The sequence below is a fragment of the Petaurus breviceps genome, unplaced genomic scaffold, assembly GCF_028583685.1.
Source record: "Petaurus breviceps papuanus isolate PSGF00001 unplaced genomic scaffold, PetGlider_PUasm1.0 38, whole genome shotgun sequence".
NCBI lineage: Eukaryota > Metazoa > Chordata > Mammalia > Diprotodontia > Petauridae > Petaurus > Petaurus breviceps.
In genome coordinates this window covers 8,982,914-8,989,115 of record NW_027186304.1, presented here as the reverse complement: position 1 = coordinate 8,989,115, position 6,202 = coordinate 8,982,914, and the positions used below count along the sequence as shown (strand labels likewise).

Genomic DNA, 6,202 nt, shown 5'->3' with positions numbered 1-6,202 from the left:
AAGATTCTTGTTTTGATCATAACTTTCAGTTAGTCTGATTTTTTTCTATTTTCTCATCTTGATTTATTCTCCAAATCTGTTGTTTTTCTTATAAGATGTGTCACTTTCTCTTCTATTTTTTCATTATTCATATGTTATTTCATTATTTCTTGATCTCTTATGATTTCACTGACTTCACTTTGCCCATTTCTAATTTTAAGGGTGTTATTTTCTTCCTTGAGATACTGGATCTCCTTTTCTAATTTGTTGACTTTTCTTTCAAACCCTTCCTCTTTTTCTTGGATCATTCTTATTTATTTATTTTTAGTTTTTCCTCCATTTATGTCATTTAATTTTTAAAGTCTTTTTAAAGATCTATGAATTCTTTTTGGGCAGGTGTTGTTATAGGAATGTAAATTTTTAAGATCTTCCCTGCCCTTAGGTTAAGTGCACCTGGAACCTGTGGTGGGAGGCTTGTTTTTCAGGAACACCCACACCTTGGTGCTTTGTGATTGGGCAGTGGGTCAAGAGGGTTGTTTCATTCTCTGACTGTATCAGCAATGCCATATTCACAATGCCTATGGAGATTACAGATATGTTGATATAATTATCCATCACAAAATACATCATTCTTGCCATAGGGGGGCATAAACTAGAAAATTTATTAAGATACCAAAAGACTGAGTCCCAAAACCAGAAAGTGAAAGCCATCAGAGTAGTTATGACATTGGCACAGGTAGATAAAGTAGAAAGCACCCACATTTTCAAGCCTTTAAAACAGAACAGGCTACCTCAGGCAAAGGTCCTCCTCTCCCCACTCACAGCAACCACCCAGCGTCTGGGAAGCCTGCTCCCAGCAGCTCCGGCCCCTGGCAGTCCTCAGCAGGAGTCGTTGGCAGAAATTCTGGGTAACTCAAAAAGGGCTTCGCGCTGCCGCTGCCTCTGCTGCTGCTGCCGCCGCCACCGCTAGCCACCTGTGATAGTAATGGCAATTAAAGATTCCCCTGTATTGGTTTGGTTTTCAAATTGATTATGTTAAAACCCAGAGCTTGTTAATCCCACCTGTGGGATGGACTTGTTGATGTGAAAAGAAAGTCCTGAACTAGGAGGAGCTGGTGACGTAGATTTGGAGAGACAAGAGAGAGGCAGAAGGACTTTTTGGAAGCAGCACCTCGTGGAGGCAGAGAGAGAGACTGAGAAGGATTGCTGGGGGACACTTTGAATCACCCTGGACTTTTGAGACCTGCCCCCTGAGCTGCCAAGGACTGAGGAGACATGGCTGTTTTGCTGGTACTTTGTCTGTCTGTTTTGATGTTGTTTTGCCAGATTTGTCCACTGGTGAAAGACAGTCCTGTTGTTGAAGAAGTCCTGGAACCTGGCTTTTGGTTAAGAAGCCCTGAGACTGTCCTGCAGACAGAGAGTGAATACTGTCCACTGGTGAAGGACAGTGCTGTTGTTGCAGGGGTCTGGGAACCTTTCTGTTGGTTCAGAAGCCCTGAAGAAGGATTTTCTTGTTGTATGTTTACAGAAATCCTGGGAGAGGGTTTTGCTAATGTTTTCAGGGGTTCTAGGACTGTTCTACAGACAGAGGATGAATTAATGAAGGGACTGTCAATGTATCTTGTGGCCTTGCTAAGCCTTGTCTCCCCAGGAACTAAGATTGCTGAGAACTTGCCTCGTGTCAAGATGAAGAAAAGACCTCCATTTGGGTATTAAGTGCTGTGCTTAAAGTTGATGTAACTCTGGGGTAGATTGAATTGTGATCCAGGGGTGGGGAACTTTTGACCTTTTTGTGCTTTGTGGTGGACCAAATGAAGGTACAGCCTAGGGGTGGAGAAGTATTTAGAACAGAGACTTTGTAATTGATTGAATGATTGGAGGCCTGTCTGCTTGATATGTTTTCCTGTTTTCTTGTAACTTCTGTCTGTACACTTGGAAGTTTGGGGTGCTGACTTTCCCCTGAACAAGGTAAATGATACATTTGATTGATTAAAGTAAGTTTGTTAACCCATTTTGAATTGCTTTCCTTTAGATCCTTTAGATCCTTAGAAGATCTAAGAACCTGTGTTGGCAGCCACCCTGGGTATGCTGGGGTGCTTGCTGCTACAGATGTCCACTTAATGTTATTCTTTGGTGGTTTATTTACTTCAATATCCTCCTCTGAAGATGAACCCTGGTCATCCCTATTTCTATAATAGGTTTCTATGATTGGATTCTTTATCCTTTGCCTGTGCATTTTTTTGTGGTAATAGCTTAATTTTTATCATCACCTCCAGGCTTGGGGTGTGGGAAATGGTGCTTCTTGCCCCAGATCTTCAGTTCTCCCTTCTAGCCTGAAACCAAAGCTGAACCTCCATCCTCCTGTCAGGGCCCACAGTCAGAGGCTTTCTGCCCCACTGTTTCTGCACTCACTGGGCATGTGCTGGTTCCTTCTCACCCCAGCCACTCTTCTCAGCCCAAGCTGGTCTGTTGTTCCTTGTCAGCAGAGAATCCCTAGGGGTAGATTGGGGGTGGGGAAGTTATTGTGGCTGGCCCCAAGGTAGCCTCTTAAACCAACTAACCCCAGAACTAGTCACTTGCTGTTAAAATGGAATTCTTCAGAGAGACCAAACTTCATCCTGGGGTTTTTCTTCTGATCGCCTTAAATTGTCCCAGGAAGACCCAGGGCATAGAGACACCTAAAGGTTTATAGGGCTCCCAGAAGAATGCAAGTCAAAAAACCTGTTCTGCTGCTAGAAAAAAAAGAGAAAGGGAAGGGAAGGATGATAAGGATTCTCAAAAGAAAAATAGATTTTTCTTTTTGTTCTTAGGGCGATTGTGGGTTGTCTTGTAGTTGAGTTCTGATACTCAAGTCCTGGATTATCTAATTCTGGCTTTCTATAATGGCCTTCTTGTGACTATTCTTGTTCTCAACTTTTCATATGATTAGAAGAATGTTATTAGTAGCCTAAAAATTTACAGTAGTGATTTCTTTGGGGGCGTATCTCTGATTTGAATTATTGGACTATGCTCTTCTGCCACCAGAAGATATGGAAGAATTTTTAATAATAAAGATTAATCTCCTAAACCAAAGGGAGAGAAAATACAAACCATCAAAAGAAATTTCTTCTTTCCTGTTATATGATGTTTTTGTCATTTAGTTTTCCTCTTGACAATTTGAAATACCAAAGTTAAACTTTAAAATACTTTTTTTAAAATTCCATCCCTAAAGGGACAAAACATCACCACTCCCTCAGTGGATCTTAACAGCTGAATCATGTCAGTGGAAAGTCACTCAGATGAAGCAGTGGGAATCAGGGCCAAAATCCTCTCACTAGGGGGTCCTTGACTTGGAAACTCAAAATTCATCAGTCTGACTGAGATCAAGTGTTCTGACACAGATCTTGAACTGTGATTTATTTACTAAAACATTTCCTTAAATTTACTGAATTTCTTTTGCAAAATGAGTCACAGTGACATACTGAATATCTGCAGACCTTTTTCTATCTTTTTCTATTTCTATTCTATTTCTAATTCTATTAATTATTATGACTTGTAACATAGAATGTTTATCCTGAGCTTTTGCAGATTTGTTCATTAATAGTCCCTTTTTATTTTTACATTATAGTGCATTTAAAAAGAGACTGGCTGAATATAATGACATGAAAATAAGTAGAAAACTTGCTAATGAAAAACTGTGTTTTGATTTCTTGATATATTCATAGCATATAGTTTCAAACGGTTGGAAAGGAAAGCTTAGGAAACTCATGTTTAGTTTGGGAATGGTAGAAAAGATTTTACTTTGGTTAGCTAAGTTGAAATCCAAAGAGCGTGTTGTGGTATTGGCTTTGATAAAGCTTCACAACCAATGGGAATCCTTTTTGAGTTAGTGTGGAGTGGCCTTAATGCTGGATATAATCCTGTTGGCCAAGACCCCAGAGCTGTACAGATGAGGAAAGGATGCAGGAAATTCAGTTGTTTACACATGTGTCTGTAACACTGAGAAGCAAGAGCAGCCCAGCAAGCCCAGAGGGTAAGAGTGTTTAATAACCTTGTGGTTTTTCTATTTAATTTTTATACTTTCCTGCTGGGGTAGAGCATGAGTTGTTCTCTGAGCAAGGGAAAATGTAGGTGGTTATAAGACAGAGCAAGACTACTGTGAGTCTGTGAAACAGAAGAAACAGACATATTTGGAGTTTCTTCTTAAGTTGGATGTATTTTTTCCCTTCCTCTTTCATTTTTCTACTATTCATCTTATTTATCTTGACAGCATATATATTTCTTGAGCTTAAAATATTTGTATAGTTATCATAACCAGGTAAGGTTTTTAGTATGCAAATATAGATGGTAACTGAAGATATTGTTTTACAAACTTGGGTAGTAAAAGATGAATATGAATTATGAGAAATGTTATTTTATATATTTATGCTATAAGAAGAAAAAAAGATAACATAACTTTTATACACTGTTTCCCTTAACAGAACTATCAATTTGTTTCATACCCTTAAGGTCCTTTGGAAATGACTGATACTTTTGTTGAATTCCTGTAATTGTTACCAGGAAGTTGTGTGATCAGAAGGGATGTGTCATATTTCAGAGCTACCACAAGTGATCTGAATTTCCTTATGTAAAATACAGAATTCCATTGTGGAAGAGATAGGGACATAGAATAAAGGTTAATACATACACACACTAAGGAAATGGAAAATATATCTACACAGAGAAGTAATACTATGTCCAAACAAAAACTCTTTGACAACTAGAGAGATTTATTTTATCTGTTAATTTAAAAAAATTGTAATTTTGATTACCTGTGAATGTGAAATAGGTCTTTCAAACAGAAAAGAGATTCCTAAAATCATGATTAGCTATAGGATAAATGTAAGTAACAGATGACTTTCAAAAACTTACTTAATCCTCCTTTTTTATCTTTCTAGCCACTTTCACAGCAACTCTGATTTTTTTTTCACCTCTCTAAATCAGCTCACATATCAGATTTTATGTTCTTTCTTTGGTGGCAGGGTATTGAATTTTCAAGTTTAAGTCTTGATGAACATATCAGAATTCAAAGGATTAGATCAAAGGAATGTTGATCATTTAGATCATATTAGAAGAGAGTCTTTTTGACATGAGTAAATCAACCTACTTTTATAGTCAATGGGAGATCTTACACTGTTTGGAAAAAAATATTCCCATACTATTATGCTTACCCATATTTTTCATTAAATTTAAAAAAAATATCTTGATAAGAATGTAATATAGCACCAGTATAGTTCTCCCATATGCCTTTATACACTTGATTGGAAAAGAAAAATATTTATTTTGAGGAAGATCAGGGGAAGAAAATCCATCATTCATTTAAAATGATTTATTTCGAAACATCTCTAGAGATTATCCTGCTGTGTAATAGTAGACCATTTCATTGATTATATTTTTACTTTCTCTGTAAATATTGGCTAGATTCAGTAATTATCTGATCATTGAGCCATACATTTTCATGTCCTGTCTTCAGAGGAGGATGTCATTCAAACATTCTTTATAGTGTTTATATATTGTTTTTAGAGCTCCAGAGGACAATAGTGGCATTTCCCACTATTATGTAATATAATCATGGATCTACTCTTTATACAAGAGCATGGGATTTTCCATGTAGATTTCACTGTGTCAGTTGAATTCCACATTTTTTCCACTAGTTTCCAAAGCAGGACAAAGATAGATATGGGTTTGTATCCTGATTCTACTGGGGATGAACTATATCTTCTGTTATTCATTTAGCGTCTTTTAATCAGAAATGATTTTGTTTTTCAGATGCACATCAGTTGCCTCTGTAAGCAGAGGCAAATGTCCTTTGTCTTTTCTCCCTTTCTGTTACTTAAAAAAATTTTTTTTGTTATTCTGAACTCATCAAATATGCATACTTCTCTATACAAAGAGCAGTAAAAAAGGACTGTATATGAAACTGAAATATGTTATCATATTACGTACAATTTTTTAAAAGTGCTCAAATTCAGCACATTAGTCCCCAAAACCTTCTGCTTATCTGCATTGCTTTATGAACTTTCTTCTGATCTGCTCTGTTCCTTTTCTTTAAGACTTCATTGGTGTCCTTTCTTTCTTTCTTTCTTTCTTTCTTTCTTTCTTTCTTTCTTTCTTTCTTTCTTTCTTTCTTTCTTTCTTTCTTTCTTTCTTTCTTTCTTTCTTTCTCTCTCTCTCTCTCTCTCTCTCTCTCTCTCTCTCTCTCTCT

At 37.1% G+C, this 6,202-nt stretch overlaps 1 protein-coding gene across 5 annotated transcripts in view; it reads left to right on the top strand.

Moving 5' to 3' along the window:
- The first annotated feature begins 3,833 nt into the window (after positions 1-3,833).
- CCDC102B (coiled-coil domain containing 102B) overlaps positions 3,834-6,202 on the top strand; it is a 762,014-nt gene continuing 759,645 nt past the window's right edge. For 2 of the 5 annotated variants that reach the window (XM_069099570.1, XM_069099571.1), the window contains exon 1: positions 3,834-3,991. The gene's annotated coding sequence lies outside the window, so the exon portion shown is untranslated. The remainder of the gene's footprint in view (positions 3,992-6,202) is intronic. The other 3 variants (XM_069099572.1, XM_069099569.1, XM_069099573.1) reach the window with 3 other exon arrangements.